General features: G+C 43.0%; 1 protein-coding gene and 1 long non-coding RNA gene across 8 annotated transcripts in view; one reads left to right on the top strand and one right to left on the bottom strand.

Annotated features, from left to right (window-relative positions):
* Positions 1 to 20285, bottom strand: part of Cald1 (caldesmon 1) — a 176975-nt gene that overhangs the window by 105541 nt on the left and 51149 nt on the right. For 5 of the 7 annotated variants that reach the window (XM_017321316.2, XM_006505348.4, XM_017321320.2 and 2 more), the window contains exon 2: positions 7713 to 7801. The exons of the other annotated variants lie outside the window; for them this stretch is intronic. The gene's annotated coding sequence lies outside the window, so the exon portion shown is untranslated. The remainder of the gene's footprint in view (positions 1 to 7712; positions 7802 to 20285) is intronic. 7 annotated transcript variants of the gene reach the window in all.
* Gm13861 (predicted gene 13861) lies at positions 16014 to 18575 on the top strand. Its single transcript, NR_167697.1, has 2 exons — positions 16014 to 16342; positions 18389 to 18575. It is a non-coding gene; the product is annotated as a predicted gene 13861 (long non-coding RNA).

Raw genomic sequence — 20285 nt, 5'->3', positions numbered from 1 at the left:
AGCAATGGGAATGCTAACTGCTCTTTAAACCTGGGTGATAGCCATTTATACACAGGAAGGCACCCACAAGGAGAGTGTAAACGTTAGAGTGCGTGCTCAGCTAACAAACACAAATTGACACCTGTTACATGCCAGGCATAGTTCTCTAAGTGCAGAAAAACACAAATCCTTTCCATTTCTCTCTTCTAAACAAGTGAGGAGGGGGGGAGTCACATGTGAGGGATAATGATATATTTTCATCTCCTGTTCCACTTCAGAACCTAAGGAATATAAAAATAATGACCCACAGGACTGTGTCTGCTAGAATTTATGCAGACAACGGAAATCCATTTATGATATCAACTAGGGCAAGAGACAGGAAAGAGAGGCCATCTCTCTACTCTATCCAGCTCAATGACTTTCTGACAGTTAAAAGCAGGTTTCTCACCCACCAGCAAGAAGAAATTTGCTGATTTAAACAAAGCTGGTCCACTGTGCTTTCAAATTTGCTTCTTAATTCCAACAAAAGAACAGTTTGTAATAAATTTATCCCTGTGGCAGAATATCTCACAAGCAGCTTTTCCACTCTGAATACTACAAACCAGCCTTTTATTTTGTTGACACATAGGCCCTGGACATTCATGAAAACAAGATGTTCTCTTGCTGTTTTTTGAGTGAAATGGATTTAAGTCAGGGTCTCAGTCAAATTTCAAAAACAGATGTTACATAGCAAAAAAGGAGGAGGAGAAGGAGGAGAGGAGGAGGAGGAGGAGGGGGAGGGGGAGGAGCAGGAGGAGGGGGAGGAGCAGGAGGAGGAGGAGGAGCAGGAGGAGGAGGAGGAGGAGGAGGTTGAACTGACCCTAGCAAGGAGAGGCTGTCTCACTTCAGCTCACTTGGCTCTCCTTCGGTGAGCAACCCAAACATGTCTTAAATTTGGAAGCAGGGGCAACTTAATGCTCACTATTGTCTCCATTCAGCGATGCTGGGTAGATCTGGAAGCTGTTGGGCACCTAAAACTCCTGGTCATCAGAGAACCTATCACTGGGGAGGGTTGGTGACTGGGAGGGTAACGGTGTCCAAGGGGTTGCAGAGAAAGGAGCTGGCTCCCTTGAGCGGGACACCGATTCTGTAGACAGTGTCATTTAAGTGACTGTTCCTTGTCATCCACCTTTGCAGACAAATACAGTTCTTTGTCAGGCCAAACTCAGGAGTCTTGGAACAATTGATTCTCATTTCAATCTCTGGGCTGCTTTTGCTCTCCTGTACCCTGAAGTCAGTCTCTCTCTCTCTCTCTCTCTCTCTCTCTCTCTCTCTCTCTCTCTCTCTCTCCCTCTCCCCATACCTTTTCCCCAGACTCTTTTTCTTGAATAATTTATCTATTTTTATTTTATGTGTATTGGTGTTTTACTTATGTGTATTTTGTGTGCAAGTGTCAGACACTGGAATTTGAGACTGTTGTGAATTGCCGTGTGGGTACTGGGAATCGAACCCAGATCCTCTGGAAGAGCAGTCGTGTTCTTAACCACTGAGCATTATCACTATCTCAACTCTTATCATTTGCGCTGAGCACTGCTCCCCTCTCCTTACTTTACATCCCTGCAGAGAAGTCACTGCATAGGACAGGCTGGCTTGGAACGTGTAGCCATCTTCTTGCCTCTGCCTCCCAAGTGCTAGCATTACAAGCATGAGTCACCACACCCAGCCCCCTCACTCAACTGCTTTACCGCAGTTGCCAATGCTACTCTTAATAGTCAATACTACATAGCTTGGCTATTGAGGTATTTCCTAATTTCTCTTTGCCTTGACCATATCTGAAGCAGTTCAATGATAGCGCTTTGAGATTCTCTTTTAGTCTTGAGAATCTTCTATGTGATTATAGATGCAGGTAAACATTTGCTGGAGTAGATTTATTGAAAAAGCATTAAACAATGCACTTCTTTGCTTTCAAGAAAGTACTCGTCTCACGTGCCTAGTTCCTATCTTCCTTATGTAGTTTCTAGAACAGAGATGGGGCAGGTGGCCTCATCAGAATCCTGCAGTTACAGCACCAGAAAAAGTACCTCATAGTCCACTTCTCATTCAGCTCATCTCCTTACTCCAGTGATCCAGAAAACTGCTGCTCACCCCAGGACTATTTGCATATTACACGATCATTCATTTGGACTAGGTATGACAAACCAAATGCTTTAAAAGAGGCAAATATTTTGGAAGTACTAGCTTAGAGAAATAGAAAACACATGTATTCCCCAAGAACACTCAAATCCCAAATTAAAAACAAACAAACAAGCAAATCACCAAAAACATACTGTGCAAGGAAGCATATTTTCAGGGCATCGTGTCCTTCCAGTTGTTGCTGGCTTGTGATCCCTTCCTTCCTTCCTTCTGCAGAATTCCTCTACTCATTCACCAAACCCCAGTCCCGCTTCAGCGAGAAGCCAGAAGAGTGGACTCATTATGATTATCCTTTACAAGCTTAACTTAGACCAAAATGTCAACTTAGCCAATAGATGAAGTCTATAAGTACCAACGTTAAGTCCTTGTAACAATCTTAACTGTCCTCATTTCTCATAAAGAAATCTCAGAACCCAGAGAAAGTGGGTTATTTATCCAAGGTTACTGAGTTAGTTAATAGCAGACTCCAGATTACTAGTCAGGTAGCCCATTCCCATGGTGTGTTTTCAACCATGAGACTCGGCTACACAAGACCTGCAAATGCACGAGAAAAGGGGGCCAGGAGCCAGGACCTCAGTGGTGAAATGACCATGGGACAGGCTGAAAGGATTTATATGCACCGACAGAGTCTTCCCACCAGGAGCTACTTCCTGTTAAAGAGTTTGGCTCTCTTGTTGTTAGGGCAAACTTCACACTTGATGTTTATTTATTTTTATTTTTTTTAAAGATTTATTTATTTATGTAAGTACACTGTAGCTGTCTTCAGACACTCCAGAAGAGGGCGCCAGATCTCGTTACGGATGGTTGTGAGCCACCATGTGGATGCTGGGAATTGAATTCAGGACCTTTTGGAAGAGCAGTCAGTGCTCTTAACCGCTGAGCCATCTCTCCAGCTCCACACTTGATGTTTATTAATGAAGTAAAAATGAATCTCTTGTTTGTGTTCATTTGTGCATTGGCAAACCGATTTATTATTTTACCTAAGTGGGGGATGCTTAAGAAAATAAGCTGAGTTCATTCTAAAATCTTAAAAAAATAAATCGCCCCGCTTCACACTCTGGCCACGTCTTTGCTTTGCTCGCTCAGTTAGCTTTTGACATGACTCTAAATCACTGGAGTTCATCTGTGTCCATTTCTGGGGAGATCTAGGGTTTGCCGGTTATTTTGGAGACCTCATTTGAAAAACATGATATGATATTAAATGGAAGGCATTAGACATGGAGTCAGGCACGCCACTATAGCAATGAGTGGTCCTATGGCTTTAGCTCCGCTGTCCTCATAAGAGTCTGCTTTCGGCTTCTCTCCTCTGATTTTTTTTTTTTTTTTTTGTGACCATTCAATTCAAATGTGATGATAACTCTGCTTTTTACTTCATTTTGTTTGAAACTATTGCTATGTTTCTCCTTTTCCCTTTAAATGCCCTACAAAACCCAGAATTATGGAAACATAATTGTAGGAACAATTAGATACCACTTAAAAATGATTTCAGAAGAATGTAGGAACAATTAGATACCACTTAAAAATGATTTCAGAAGAATGTAGGAACAATTAGATACCACTTAAAAATGATTTCAGAAGAATGGCAAACATAGATGGTGCATTGTGCTATTGTGCCTATAACCACATGACAAAGGATTACAGATGGATGGGTTGTAAACTGGTGAAGAAATATAAAACACTGTGACCCCTTACTAAGATGAAGGGGTAAAAAAATTAAAATATGGTGGCCGCTTGACCATATTTTAATGAGGTTAAAAAAAACTACATAAGATTACCAGACACCTCAATTTACGTCAGCGAGTATATTATTGGATCCACCAAGTTCTCCATTGCACTGAGTTTTTTAGAAGGTTCATCTCATAGGCAAGAACGCCACAATTGCTAGCCCAGACTTAATATAGTACTTGGGATGAGGGTGATCCTATTCAACCTGTGTCTGTAGGATGAATGATGCAGCAAGTCAGCTGAATGTTTGAAGGAGTTGCAGCTAATAGGAGCCACAGCCTTCCTTACTACCCTCTTGTTATTGCATCTTTAATTTGTAAACTATTAGTCATTTATCTGGGAGAGGCAGTTTAAAAGGTTCCCAGAATCTCGATTTGAAATAAATGTCTTTAGATGAATTCTCCTTGATTTACATTATCCTGATAAAGCTGTGGCTAATTGGAAATGTCTTCACGTCACCTGACCTACTAAGTATCAATGTGTCAAGTACTCTCAGGTATCAGCTGTTTGAGCTCATGATGGGCAGTTTGAGCTGCAGCTGTGGTACCCAGCATTGCTAGAGTATCAGACTCCATATTGCTAGCCTGGGAACAGATCCAAACACAAAACTTGAAACACAGTTTCTAATGAATGCACATGACTTTTGCACCATTGTAAAGTCAAGAAACCCTAAATGCAGCCATTGTAAATCAATGACCACCTGCATTTATAAATTTTGAAAATCTGTGATGAAATCAAGTTTGACAAAAACCAAGGTTATAAATACTTATGAGGAGTCTTTGAAGATCTTAAAGAAAAATGTGCTAGAAGGCTTGCTTCCTGAATACCCAGTGTTTTGGCACTCACTCCCATTTTGCATCCTCTGGAGTTGAGGAAGACACTTTCCTCCAGTCTTCCGATGTCCCCATCCACAGTATATCATTTTTAGTTATTAAATAACAGGACTAGGTATTAATGTTGGCCTTCTCCATCCTTTAAGAAAGTGTTTTCAGCCAAAGATATTAAACTACTCTTTTCCCCTGTCAGCGGGGCAGCCAACATCCAGAGATCACAGCTCATTTGTACCATACTGGCGTGAATATTCAGACTCCATTTGTCTCCAGCTCTTAAAGGCTGGTGTTAGAATGAATGATGGACGTTTTGTTTAGAATTAGGAAAAGGGAGGGAAAATCCACCCCACCACCCCCGTAATAACTTTAGTCTAAAATATCCGTTTCAGGGAATGCAAGCCTGCCCTTTCCTCTCAGAAAACTCCATTGAAAAAGAATCTAGATTTAATTTGGCATTGTTGAACTAGGGGTATAGAGAATAGTAGGAAGGAAACTGTCTCAACCCACCGCTCCCCCTCCCACCCCCATCCAAGTTGAATATTTGTTCTACTTAAATTTTACTGGATGGTTGTGGCTCCAAGTCAGGCGAGTGAGAAGAGTTTGGAAGTCTGTGGAGTCAGAGTATACCATCTTGGAATGCCAGGTGAGACCTTGAGAGTGTGGTTTCAGATAAGCTTGGTCGTTCCTTTCTCTTGGCTGAACGCTCACTATCAACAGGGCTCCTGGCACCACCATCTGCCTTGCTTCCTGTTGTCTGTGCCACACTCTATCCACCAACCTTGGCACCCTCTTCTGTTAGAAGCTGTGCTGGGCAGGGGTGTGTGCTCTCGTGAGCTTCCTCTGAAGGCTGAAGGCAATGTCTTAGCCAGGGAAACCCCATCATTTAGCCAAGCTGACAAGTCTCCATATGAGGGACAAGAATTTATTCTTATACGGCTAACCAACCACAAGGTGGGAAGACCCTGGGAAGCCATGTTACTCTGTCTCCTCAATTTCTAGACAAACATGGCTACACCTAGGCTCTCTGTGGACTTGCCTTGTGACACATGAAAAGGAGAGGGAAGGAGCCTCCTTTAGGGGAGACTTCTGGATAGAGGTGCGTTCCAGGCCTTCTCCCATAAGCCTCATTTTATAACCACTCCCAGAAATTCATAAGAAAACATCATCTTATGAATGTATATATATTCACATTGGAGAAAATCTGAGCTAATTAAGAGACAGAATACTTTGTTAAGGCTGTCCAGGGAAACTCATTCTGTGAAATCCAAGGAAAATGGAAGAAAATAAATTCCTAAACTTCTCTTTCCATCTGGAGCCTCAACTGTTTCTTAACATATTGGCCCACAGTGGTTATGAAGTTGCCCATTCATGCTGCCTGAAACAAGAGCAAAGGCTTCTAGGTGCTTACAACTCAAAGCGTGTCTTTCACGTGCTTACAGGAAAAGTGGTCTTTTCCCTCAAGTCTGTTAGGTGCCTGAACTTAATGAAACACAGTTGGGAGGCACCTCTGCTGGCCACGGGCCACCATTCACTGGATTTTCCCAGTGCAGCTTTTTTTTTTCTTCCAATTTTCTTATTTTATAGAAGTAGAAATTGTATAAGTTCCAGAATCAAGTGTCAGTGGCATTTTGGGAACAGGTCCACAACAATGGGTACCTCCTTCTCGGCTACTTTAGGACCATAAGGAGAGAAGGATGGGAGTGAGTACTTTAAGAGAGCTGGCGTTGCAAAGGGTGGGGGTATACAGAGAAGGAGTTTGTAGAGTCACACAGTCCAAATACACACAGACACAAACATAGAAATACAGACACACACACACACACACACACACACACACACACACACACACACACACACACCCCTACCCCAAGAGAGGTTTTGCTAAAAGAGAACCAAGGATATGAAGAAGAGAAAGGACCCAGGGTGAATAAGGTACAGCTGAAAGAATCCTGAGACAGTAATTGTCTGAATGGTGCTAAATTTCTGAAAACAAACAAGCAAACAAGCAAACCGAAAGTCAAGAACCAAATCAAACCAAAAACCCTTCTTTGAATTAAGGCACCGCCCCCCCCCTCCATTTCCTTTGTTTTCCACACCCTATCTTAGAAAAGCCCTTCTGTGCTCCTCGAGTGGCTGCTTCTACTGGTAGACTTGTGGTGGTTTAAATAAGAAATGCCCTATAGTCACATAGTCACTGGTGATGTTGTTTGGGAGGCTATAGAACTTTTAGGATGTGGAACCTTGCTGCTGGAGGGCGTCTTTGAAGGGTTGCATATCAACCCCATTTCAGGCTCACCTCCCAGTTTGTTACCCTTGAAATGTGATCTCTCTGCTTCCTGTTCCTGCTGCCTGCTGCTACGTTTCCCTGTCATGATGGACTCTGACCTCTCCCGAACTGTGAGCTAAAATAAACACTTTTATCTACTCATTGCTTTTGACCTTGGTTTATTACAGCAACAGAAGAGTGAGCGAGCCACTTGTTTGAAAGGGTAGGTGATCCATTACTCCTGAAATCGCTAGCCTTTTCCCAACGATGAGCTTAGGTGAGGCAGAGGCATCCTCTTTAGTCCCTTAAGACTACAGTATCAGTCATAGTTAGTGAACAGTTCATGTGTCTTAAGAAATCACACATGAAGTTATACACGGTGGCTTACACCTTTAATCCCAGCACTTGAGAGTAGAGGCGGGCAGATCTCTGTGAGCTAAAGGTTAGCCTGGTCTACAAAGTGAGTTCCAGGCTAGCCAGGGCTTGTATCAGGAACAAGCAAACAAATTACATGTATAAGAAAGAGAAATAACAGAAAGTCAGATTATAAACCAGGAAAGTATTCCTCAAAACCTTGATAAAGTCGATCAGATTCACTGAGTGCTAACTAAACAAGAAGAGGAGTAGCAAGCAGGGCTGGGGTTTTTATGAGATAACTTTAAATGCAAGAATTCAGCAAATCAGGCAGAGAGGTTATATAAGTACTATAAGCAGAGCCCAAAGCAACAAACTCTACTTACACAGAAGCAGTCAGGTGTCTACTTCTGAACCTTTGACTGTCCACCCCCGTGGGTTGGATTTGATGATCTTGAAATCTGTTATTGACTATCTGGAAGAAAATGGAAGATTGAATAATTAAGTATAATTACCTATAGTCAATGTAGAGTATTCATTCATTCTTGTATATTTATTTATTATTTATTCTCTGAGTGTGTGCCACAGTGTAGAGTGGAGGTCAGAGGGCACTTGTAGTCATCCCCTTCTACTGTGCAGGTTCTGGGGACTGAACATGAGACCTCAGGCTTGGAGGCAAGTGAGCTACCCACTGAGCCATCCCCCCAACTCTAGAATGCACATTTCAGATATCGATTCTCCCTCAGGTACCATCATTAGTCGAGTGCTGAAGGAAGAACATAGGCCTGGTTTAGAAATAGCTATTGTGCATGGGGAGATGGCTCAGCAGGTAAAGGTGCTTGCTGAATACAAGCTAGACCACCTGAGTTCAGGTCTCCAGAATCCACATAAAGGTAGAGACAGTATCCCAAAGTCTGTAAGCCCAGGGGCATGTGAGTTGGAGTCAGGAGAATCTCCACGAACTGCCTGTCCAGCTTGCCTGCTGAACCCTGGTCAAAGATGGTGGAAAGGTGGGACTTGACAGGAAGGTTGTCCACCAACTTCCACAGTGTACCACATACATAAGAATAAGCCCCCACATGTATGTATGTATGTATGTATGTATGTATGTATGTATGTATGTATGTATATGGGGGGATTATCATACATTTTCATTTTGAAGAAAGTAAATGTCATGTTATCCTAAATGTAAAGGCAGAGAAGGATGTGTGGCCATACACCTACTCTGACAGGACCGACATTTATTTGCCTACTTTCTTTTTCTCTGTTCCTAATATATTCAGCATTCTTACTTTTTGAAAAAGGGAGTGAGTAAAAGGAAACTAGGGAAAGAAGTATGCTAAATGTAGGTGGAAAATCCTTTTTTGTCCTAGTGTCCTTGTGTGCGTGCGTGCATGCGTGTGCACTGTCCTGAGAGTGAGACAGAAAAACAAAGCAAATAACAAAAGAACTGGGAGAGAAGCCTTTCCCTTTGTGCTCGGGTTGCAGGTCTGCAGATGAGAAATGAGTGGATTTTCTACTCTGTTTCAAGGCAATCCCTGTCCGTGGGAACCATCCCTCACCTTATCACTTCTAGCCAGAGCCGACCGTGCAGTGCCAAGCACAGACATTCTGGCTGACCCTGCTCTGAAACCCTTGCCAAGCTCTCTGCAGACCAAGCTGAGTCTAGACCAGACGTACTTAAGGAAGGAAAAGACTGAGGTAAAGGAAGGGAGGGAGGGAGCTAGACACATGGCGAATGAGCCTGTCGTCCTTCCCCAGTCCCTAGCAAGCTGGTGGCAAACAGCCAGGCGCTATTTATTGCTCCTTTGAATTAAGCATCTACCCAGGCATGGGGAGAAATGGGTTATACACGAAAACTTTCACTATGGGAGAACCAGGGTGTAATGACAGGAAAGGAGAGATTGTCTCCTTGTCATCAGACTCAAAATATTTCCAAATGGATACCACGAAAGGGTTTCAGGTAATGTCTTGCTGCAACAAGGAGCCATTGGAAAGGTTAAATTAGGGAACTTAATAAAATTGGCTGATACTTTATCCAGCATGAAGTACCAGTTGAAGAATTAATTTAACATGTTACCTTCCACTGCTGAATTAGGACCCGGAATGTCAACATTATTATTTCTAGCAAATAATACTTGATCCATAATATCCTTTGTACTCATTATATGAAAGTAACAGTAATAGTTATTATTTATTAAGAATTGTGTTAGCACATCACACACTTGTACTTTATTTGATCACTATAAAAACCTTGTAGGATAAGGATTTAAAAGTTCGCTGTGTTTAAGTGGTAAGTTAAGGCCACCAAGCCTAATGACTCCTTGTCACTTCCAGTTAGGAAGTAGTGAAGCCAGTACTCAAACCAGAGGTTGACAAAGCAGGATAGGTTTGTCTGAAGCCACAGTCTGCTTACTTATTGAGTGAGTACTCTGCTCCAGGACTAGGAATGTGATGATGAACAGAGAGTCTATTTTCATGGAGCTTACATGCTGCTCAACTAAAGCCAATGCATACTTTTGATTAAGTAAACTAAACAACAGGATGTTATAGAGGCTACTGGAGTAGGTAGGGTTAGTAGTCTAGTTTGATCATGTCAGTTCTCCCCAAAGTCCATACACTGGAAACCTAATCCCCAAATTCACATGGAATTTGGAATGGAGTTTTGGGAGCCTAATAATCAAGAATAGACCAGGTCACCATGGTAGGGCCATCATGATGGAATCAGTGGCTTTCTGAGAAAGAGAGACCAGAACACTTGGTATCACACACAACATAAAGGATCTAGAAGCCCTCACCTTGGTATTGACTTTTCCAGCCTTAGAAACTGTGAGAAGCCAAGTGCTGTGTGTGTGTGTGTGTGTGTGTGTGTGTGTGTGTGTGTGTGTGTGTGTGTGTGTGTGATTTTGATGGTCTTTCTACACAGCCCTGGCTGACCTGGACTCATTATATAGACCAGGCTGGCCTCAAATTCAGAGATTCACCTGCTTCTGAACTCCTGAGTGCTGGGACTGAAGCATGGGCCACCACACCCAGCTCAATTTCTTTTCTTTACAAATTACCCAACCTGCATCATTCTATTAGCAGCAGAAAATGTACTGAGACCGATGGGGGAGGATGGTCTTTAATGAAGAGTAGATGGCTAGACTGAAGGTACAGCTCATGGAAGAAGACCCCTGCATAGAACTCTGAGAACAATGTTCCAATAGCAAATACTGGTGTGGACTTTTGTATGCTTGTGATTCTGAAACTCATCCACACTGCTCTGTCCCCACGGGATTTGGGGGTGGTCACTCAGAAGGTGTTTTCAGAAGTGCTATCTTTGCTAGGAGACATGAGGGTCTAGGTAGATGCTAGAAGAGGCCAGAAGAACACCAGATACTTTGTGTTGTGGATAAGGTTGAGAGGCACTTCTACACACTTGGGAACATGAAGAGTGTTTCGTGTGGTCTTACATGTGTTCCATTCAGTCTTTTGTGGTGGATGATAAGACAGAACATTTATCTAATGACCTGCAGAGCAGGGAAAGCTACAGGACGTGATGCTCACAATGGGAAAGGAACGGGAAGCAACTCTTCCAGCCTCGGTTGGCAGGGAATCAGGTACCCATGGAGATGGATATTAAAATAAAATATTTAAAAATAGATCTGTGGAGTTTATTCAAAAATGAGTCAGTGGTAAATAAAACATTAGTACTTGTCTCTGCCTCGCTTGTGTAGTTTAGTATGGAAGTTGGAAGTCTGTTAGAATGGAGGGAATGGACAATTTTAGGGCATTTACATAAACACCAATGAGCAGACAGATCTTGAATGAGTTGCTTAACTATCCTGGTCTCTCGGTTCCTCAGCCCAATATAAAGCACTTGAAGAATAGTTTTTTAAGATATCTTCAACTCATCTGGTTTATATATAGTTATTTGATCTTTTAAGGGAATAAGGGAAAGAGATGTGTTATGAATCCTAACACATGTGGAAGACCTTGTAACTGTGAAAAAAAAGGCCAGTTCACTCTCCTTCCAGGACCACCCAGTACTATCCCATCCCTAACACTTCTAAGAGATGAGTATATTAGAAATAATAACATATTGCATAGTAGTGTCTAGAGCTTACTGAGTGTCTGCTATGTCCAAGGGACTTGGCATGTGTTACCTTGTTCAGTGTTCACCATCTTAAAGTAAAGAAACAGATTCAGGATCATTGCTGCATAGTTAATAATGATAGAGTTGAAATGTAAGCCATAATAGTCTTACTCCAAAGATCTCTCCCTGACTAAACACCGGGAGTTATCATAGTTGCTAAGGCTTTTCTAGAACCAGTTACAAAACCTGATATGAAGCAGGCTTTTGATGAGCTTGTTGAGTGTGTATAGACCAACTGAGGTACCTGCCTAGAGGAGACTAGCTTGGGACAGCCCAATGTTATGATTGGAGACAGCTGAAAAACTTGACTAAAATATAAGATCTCTCCTGAGGCATCAGAAAGCTGCTGCAATAGCCGGAAGCTCAGGGGTCACCATCCCAGAGAGAAGGAAAGCGGTAGAGCTCCCATTACCCCCAAATCCAGTGCTTTCTACCAAGACAGCCACTGTTCTCAAACAAGATGGCATAAGAGGACTGCAAAACCCCACAAGGCAAGGCAGCACATGCTTGTAATCTTAGCAGTGGGGAGCTGAGGCCAGCCTGAGCTACAGTATTGAGCTCAAGGTCACTTTGGCCTATGTTGCAAGAGCTTGTCTCATAACAAAATAGAACACAAAGGAAACACAAAGAGCACACTTCTCTTGTGTTGTCCCACAGAGGTGCACAGCAAACGCTTAGAGTTTACAAGGAGAGTTTGATCTTGGGGCTCTTGTAGATCTTATTTGTGGTAGTTATTAGCTACTACAAAAAGTTCAGAACTCAACTAAAAAGAATCCACTTTACTGTATGTCTATTATACTTTGAGAGAACAAATGAACAACAACAACAACCACAAAAAAAGGATGGGAAGGAAAGGAGGAGAAAGGAGAGGGGAGGAGGAAGGGGAAGAGGAAGAGGAAGGGGAGGAGGAAAAGGAAAGGGAGGAGGATGAAGAGGAAGAGTGGAAAGGAGAAGAGGAGGAAGGCAAGGAAAAGGAATGAGAGAAGGAGGAAGAAGAGGAGGAAGAAGGAGAAAACAAGGAGGAAGGGGGAGAGGAAGAAGAAGAGGAGGTAGAGGAGGAGAAGGAGGGGAAAGGAGAGGAGGAGAGAGGAGAGGAAAAGGAATGAGAGAAGGAGGGAAAAAAGGAAGAAGAAGGAGGGTGGCCATCACCACTTCTTGGGGATGCTATCTTTCTTCCAGTCGGTGATTTTTGTTTTGACTCTTGGTCTGAAACAGGTGGATGTAGGAGTATTCATTTATTTATATCTGGGCCCTCAGTTTTATTCCACTGGGTAACATGTCTTTTTAAATGTCAGTGCCATGCTGGTTTAGTACTAGAGCTCTAGAGTGTAACTTGAACTAAGTCCTAATGATTTACTGCTATGCCCATAGATTAGCATATTGCTGAATTCTCAGCAATGGTGTTAACCCAGACACTGACCACTGGTCAGCATGCAGAGAATGAGGACCTTCTCAGTGCTTGGCTCTAACTGGGGCATCTATATCACACCTCCTCCTTCTAAAGCTTGGGGATTGTTGTGGGAAGAGGAGGGTGGAAAGACTGTAAGAGCCAGAAGCTGTGAGGTTATAAGGAAACTGTATTACAGGATACAGCAGGACAGTTACATGTACAAACTCAGTAGCTGCGCACAAGACCCGTGCACAAGATCAAGCCAGGCAACATCCCAGCATGGAGCAGTGAAGGCTATCAACACCTACATCTAGCCTAGGAGCTACTAGCAATTGCTGGCTGCTGAGAGAGGGAGTTTTTCCCTTAGAACAGTGGTTCTTAATCTTCCTTTTAATACAGTTTTGTCATGCTGTGGTGACCCTGGACCATAACATTATTTGCATTGCTACTTCATAACTGTAGTTTTGCTACTGTGTGTGTTTGTCAGACAACAGTAACCGGAATCTTCAGAGCATCGCCTTTCACTGTAGTCACAGAGAAAGTTACCTTAGTGTCTATCAACCTCAAAGCAGAGAAACTGTGTCAGGCAAAGAATGAAACAATATGGCACTGAGAACGGAGGACATCCATCTGAGAGACATGAGGTTAGACAAGACACCCAAAATTATCATAGTCCGTCAATATAAACTTAGATATACATCTGGCATCAGAGATCAGAATAAGGTAGCAATGATGGCAGTAAGTCCTGGAGGGAGCTTCTGAGTGCCTTTGTTCCTATAGATGCTGACCTCACAGGCATGTCTGCTATGTGAAAATTCTTCACGTGGTTAAGGTGATCATACAGTTAAGGGCTGTATGATTTTCTGCACGTTATATATCATTTCAAGGTTCTTTGTATTGCACGTGCCTAGACCTAAAGGAAACCCCAATCTGCAAGGAGGAAAAATGGAGGGAATTTGTGAGCTCAGAATAGATCAAGTCACAAAGGTCCCGTGCCCTCAGCCACCTATTTTATCAGCAGGAAAATAACAAGGTAAAAAAGAAGGATAAACAATGAGAGAAAGTTCAAGGCAACATGAATCAATATGCCACAGAAAGAGGCTGGGATCGATTTGCTCCATTATTTCTAAATTAAAAGTCAACACTGGATTATTTACCAGTGACTTGGCGACCTTTCCATATTTGTTTTGGCTTGTCATACCTTAGAAGGGAAATACTGAATATCTTTGCAACTGGACCCTATCAAGACAGGTCAAATACAAGGACTACTTCTTATCTAGGATGCTCTGAAACTTCCCAGGCTCTACAGTCATTGCTCACTGTCTACCATGTGTCCTCCTCACAATCACCAACACCTCTGCAAACCAGTCTCCAGCAGCCCGCATGCATGTCAAGACCATAAGCAAGAGATGCCCTTTGCTTTAAAATTGTACATGCCCTTTTCGGTTTTGGCTTTTATATTTATTTTATAAAGTTCACCTGTTGTAGAGTTGTATTTCATCATAGTTTTACAATTTACAATTACAATGACAATCTTTTAGTGTGAGCGTGTTTGTCTGTATGAACTTGGGTGCATTGCTTGCCTGCAGGAGCCTGCAGAGTGCAGAAGGGTGTGTTGGATCCTCTGGGACTGGTTGTGATGGAATGTATGGGTCCTGGGAAGTGAACTGAGCCAGAGCAGCCAAGTGCTCTTAACCATTGTGCCACCTCTCCCGCCCCTTAACATGGGTCTTTACTCCATGCATGAGAATCTCTTGTTGTTGTTGTTTTAGTGGAACATGTTTTTAATGCCACTATGGAATTATGAACATGAGAATATTTTTATAAATGAGTAGCAAAGATAGATTTGCTAGACAGCAGACGAAGCTTCAACGTGCTCAGCTGGCTGGGCATAGGTAACGCATCATGGAACTGTGGGAGAATACAGACTGTGGGGATATATAGACTGCACCTAACAGAGCTGTGCTTTGAGGGAAATTCATTTTGCATACCAATTACCTTAATACAAATTATTACTGAGAGTTGTAACAATCACCTTGAAGAATGTCTCCTCTCCTCAGCTTTTGGAACATTTTGTTAATGCCTCAATGGCACTAACCTCTCTCTCTCTCCTCCAACTTCTCCTTCCCCTCCCATCTTCCCTCCTCAGTGTTTTATACATAATATATGATATATGTAATATATAATATATAATACATTATAATTTTATATAATAAACATATAATACATTATATATAAAATATAATGATTTTATATAATAAATATATAAAATTCTATATATAAAATATTTTAATTCACTTTACATCCTGCTCACTGCGCCTCCTCCCAGTCACCCCTCTCCCACAACCCACAATACTCCCTAGCTTCTCCTCTGAGAGGGTGGAGGCCCCTATGGCTATTCCCCCACCCTGGCACATCAAGTCTCTGTGGGGCTGGGTGCATCCTCTCCCCTTGAGGCCAGACAAGGCAGCCCAGCTAGAAGAACATATCCCACAGACAGGCAACAGCTTTTGGGATAGCCTCTCGCTCCAGTTGTTCTGGTACCAGCTCATTGATGGCAAGTATTTCATCATTTCATCAAAGCCTGCTGGGTACCTGAGCGAGTGAACAGATAACAGGGAATGAAAGAGGAAACTAGGATGAGTTTAGCGTACTATGAGCCCCCTGTGAGTATCGGCTTCTTTCTTCACCCTTCATTGCTCTTCTGCATCTGGAAAGCAGAGAAACCCTCCCCTACCCCACCCAGCATCTAGTTCTATGTGATCATGTGACCGTAGAAAGCTGCAGAAGCTAAGGAAACTTTACAGAGTTCTTAAAATTTCAAGGAAGGCAAAGGGTATAGTTTAAATATGGGATTTCAGAGGAGCCTATTTGTAAAGTATGAAGACAGGGGAAATCTTTCCTTTTTGGAATAAAATAAGAACACATAAAATGCAGAGAAAAGGCTTTGATGTTTTAAATGAGGCTCTTAGCTGCACCCCTCTCTATTTTTCCACGGCCTGGGAATAATTCATGCCGCTCTTGCTTCAGCCAAGTTCTTTCCATTTTTAACAGAAGAACAAGGGTAGATTTTTCTAGGCAAGATGGCTTCTGATTGGAGAAGTAGTAAGAACGCATCCAGAGCAGGGCGAACGGAGGTCAGATGTTTATTTTTAAAGCACTGTGAAGAGTTCTCTACTTGCTGGAAGCACCAGGGAGGAAAGAATCATTTATGTAAGGATGAAAGTTCTAGATTTCTCATGGGAAAGTGGTTGATGTCTTTGATAACTTTCTCGTGGATGCGGACGTGTAAGACGCAGACTTCTGAGGAAAACAACATCCTTCAACTCAGAGTCACTGTTTACCTGAGGCTGGTGTTTAGCATGGATGGCCATTGAACATCCTGAGGGGTGGAAGCCTGGCCTGGACAAGCCTCAGGCTGTTGAGACACTCTGATGGGATGTCCCTCCCATCTGATCACTTCACCATCCCTTCGCCATCCTTTCTTGGTGAGTGCCGGAGCTTCATGTGTTGTGTGTGATGTTAACTGCTTGGGTTCCAAGGTGCTAAGAAGTAACGGGCTTCATTTTTAAATATATTACTGTGTATGTATGTGTGTGTGCATGGTGTGTGTTGGCGAGGGGAGGGCACACACGCCACAGTGCACATGTGGAGGTCATGTGTTCACCTTCCACGTAACAAATTTTTATTTACTCTTCAGGAATTTCACATATGTACTTAGTGTGCTTTGATCTTATCCACTCCCCATACTGCTCCAGACCCCCGATCCCTCCCAGATACATGTCTTCTTCCCTTTCTAACCTACTAAGTCCAAAATTCATGCTAGCCAAATATTTAAGTGGGCCCTAGCTCAAACTCGGGTTGTCAGGATTTCAATGGCAAACCTGTCACTCACTGACTCATCCCTCCGGCTCGTAATCTTCTGTTCTTTTTTTTTTAAAGTTGATTTTTATTTTAAAAAGTTTTTATACAATATATTTTGATTATATTTTTCACCTCCCTAAATGCCTTCCCTAAATGTCTTCAAACCTCCTTACCCTCTCATCTTCAGGTTCTCTCTCTCTCTCAAAAACAAAAACAAAGCAGCAACAACAAAAACCTAATGTAAGCCCTCCCGAAAAACAAAACAATGGAGTTTGTTTGTTAGCCATCTAGTCCTGGGCATGGTCGGCATTAATGGGGTCGATATGCTCAGAGACTCCACTGGAGAAAACTGATTTTTCTTTCTTCTAGTCAGTTACAAATAGCTTCTTGGTTAGAGGTTGGGCTTTGTGTCTACTTCCTCTTCTCCATGCTAGGGCTTTGTCTGGTTTAGTCTTGTATGCTGTCTGCCCTTAATTTTTGTATATATTAAAAGGACTGTAGAGATGGCTCAGCAGGTAAGAAAGCTTAATGATTTTTCAGAGGACTTGAGTGCCCAGCACCCAAATGGATGGCTCACAACCACCTGTCGGGGAATCCAGTGTCCTCTTCTGGACTGCATGGGTAACTGCACTATCACATATGCATGTATGTATGTATGTATGTATGTGCATATATATGTATATATACAATTTTTATGTGTATGTGTGGTCCATGTACACACACACACACACACACACACACACACACACACACACACACACACCCCACATGCATGTAGCACCCACACAGGCCAGAAGAGAGTGTTGGATTCCTTGGAACTGGGGTTACAGATAGTTAGGAGGCATCATGTAGGTGCTGGGAACCAAACCTGGGCCCATCACAAGAGCAGCAAATACTCTTAGCCATGGAACCATTTCTCTAACCCACAAAACAAAGTCTTAATTCTTTTTCTAGTAATAGTTTTGACTTATGGGTTACATTTTCAATACCTGGGGACAGAGCTATAGGTCATGATTTCTTTTATTTCCAGTTTCTTAAAGTAAGCCAAAAGCCAAGGCAAGGAACAGCCAGAGTAGAATAATCTTGTTCCACTCCAACAAGATGGTAGGTGCTTCCCAACTTTGCCATGCGCCACAGAGCCTTAGGCTAAGGTGTCCAGTGAGTCCATTTTAAACACAACACGTGGACATAAACCATCTGGTCTATGAGACTCAAGGTTTAGGTCAGACGCTAGTATCACATTGTCCTAGAACACCAGCTGAAGTCAGCCGTGTGGAGCCCTGGGAAAGTTTGAGCATGTCACTCTCCTTAGCCGAAAGATTGGCAGCCCTGTGCTGTTTGCATTTACAGTTGAAGAGTACTGTAAATCAGGGCAAGAAATCAAGGCAGGAATGTGGAGGTAAGATTCTATGTATATGCCAAGGAGCAGCCCTGGGTGGAGGGCACAATCCCATAGATGAGACACACGCCCTTTGCACTAGAAAACTAGTTATGGACACACTTACTGCTCATTCACTGTCACCCAGATCTGCATTTGCCCTCGTATAGGAAGCTGTAGACATCAGCGACCACAGAAAAATAACAAGGCACAGGGGGCCATTTTGTACACAGGGCCCTGGGAACAGCCAGTGGAATTCCTCTGACCGGTCTCCTTTTGACTTTTCCCATAGACCTTGTTCCTGCTCTGAAATGTCTGGAATGCTTGGTGGGAATGAAGCAGCTGGTCATTAGGCAATAATGCCTCTATCACATAAGAGAGGAACCCTTTGTGGACCGATTTCCATGCAACACTTGGGGGCATCTCAGCGGAGTTAAGAATGTAAGAGCGGTGCGACTACAATAAACAGAGCTTCAGGATTCTTTGTGTCTTAGTTATGCTTTCTTTTCCTGTGATAAAACACCATGAGCAAAATCAAGTTGGGGAGGAAAAGGTTTATTTCGTCTTGCAGTTTGTAGTCCATCATCCAGGGAAATCGGGGCAAGAAATCAAGGCAGGAATGTGGAGGTAAGATTCGATGTAGATGCCAAGGAGCAGCCCTGGTTACTGGCTTGCCCCTCATGGCTTATGTGGCCTGCCTTCTTACAGCACCCAGGACCACCAACCAAGGAGTGGTACTCCCCACAGTGAGCTTATGTCCTCCTTCCACACATATCACCAATCAAGAAAATGCACCACAGGCCAATCGGGTGGGCTCATTTCTCAGCTGAGGCTCCCTCTTGCCACAAGGTTCTCCCTTGTGTCAAGCTGACATAAAACTAGCCATCACACCCTCTCTGGAGTGATTTTAATGGCAACCCCAGAGGTCAGCAAGACAAATATTACTGGAAATATTTTATGATGGGGTCTAGGAAGGTCAACAGAGACTAAATGATTTCCCCCAAGTCTTCTCAGCTGGCAGTGGCAAGAGCTGCATTCTAAATCCTAAATCTCTCTCTGTCTCTCTCTGTCTGTCTCTGTATCTGTCTCTCTCTGGGTGGCAATGATGGGGGTATACATGTATAGAGAGGCCAGAGACTGATATTAGTGTTTTTTCTCAGTCCCCCGGCACCTTGTTTTAAGTGGGGGTCTACCACCTAACTTGCAGCTTGTTAATTTGGATGTCCTGACTGGCCAGCAAGCTTTAAGATTTTGCTTGTCTCAAATCCCCCAGCTTAATTTTTTTTTCATGGATACTGGAGACCCAAACTCAGGTTCTTTCACAGTTACATGGCAAACTCTTTACTAACTGAGCCAGCTCTCCAGCCCCCAAATCTGTTCTTTTTATAGAATGTCATTCTGTATGACTACCCGTCAACCAAGTTAATTTAGCAAAAGTTGGCTGTCTGATGTTTGGGGACAAATCACAACCTCTGTTTTTAGAGACTGGATCAGTTCCCTTCTTGATTGCCTTGAGATGTTTTCAAACTAAGAGTTCAATGCTCTTTGATTTCTGCAGTTTGCTTTGCCCTTTTGGAAATCACACAGAGGAGAGAGAAGCAAGCAGTGAGCCCTCTAGGCACCTGCCCCAGCCTCTAGGTATTTGAACACCAAAGCAGGCCTCCAGTGAGGTAATTTCCATGTGAAATTCCCCGCATAAGTCACTTGTGACACACATCATCAAAAGGGCTAGGTTTCATGTGATCCCATTTAAAAAGTAGCTGGAAGGATTCAAAGTCCTCCTATAAACTCGACTCGTTCTGCCGCATCGTGTTTCCCGGATGGAAGGAAAACACCTGGCTCTGCCCGTGTGCTCCTCTAAGTCTGTTTTAGACACAGGGATTAGTCCTCGCATAGGAACAAATAATCTAAGAACGATCTTTCACTCTTTCTACCTTATGAGACAGAGTCAAGTCTTACCTGGGACTGGACTTCTAGCCACCAACTGGAGCTTGCTAAGGACAGCAGGGGTGGAGAGAGACGAGCTCCCTGCTCTCACACAGACAACATTGACTTTCATGGGGCAAATAAGCAGTAGGCTACTTGGGTCACATTCATTTCTGTATCCCCAGAGCCAGTGATGACGCTGAGAACATGTTGATTGCTCAGTGTGCATCAAATGAAGTGTCCAGATGCTTATCCTTGTCCAC

This window comes from Mus musculus, chromosome 6, assembly GCF_000001635.26.
Source record: "Mus musculus strain C57BL/6J chromosome 6, GRCm38.p6 C57BL/6J".
Taxonomy (NCBI): Eukaryota; Metazoa; Chordata; class Mammalia; order Rodentia; family Muridae; genus Mus; species Mus musculus.
Note: the sequence above shows the minus strand (reverse complement) of the source record. Positions and strands in the feature narration are given on the sequence as shown.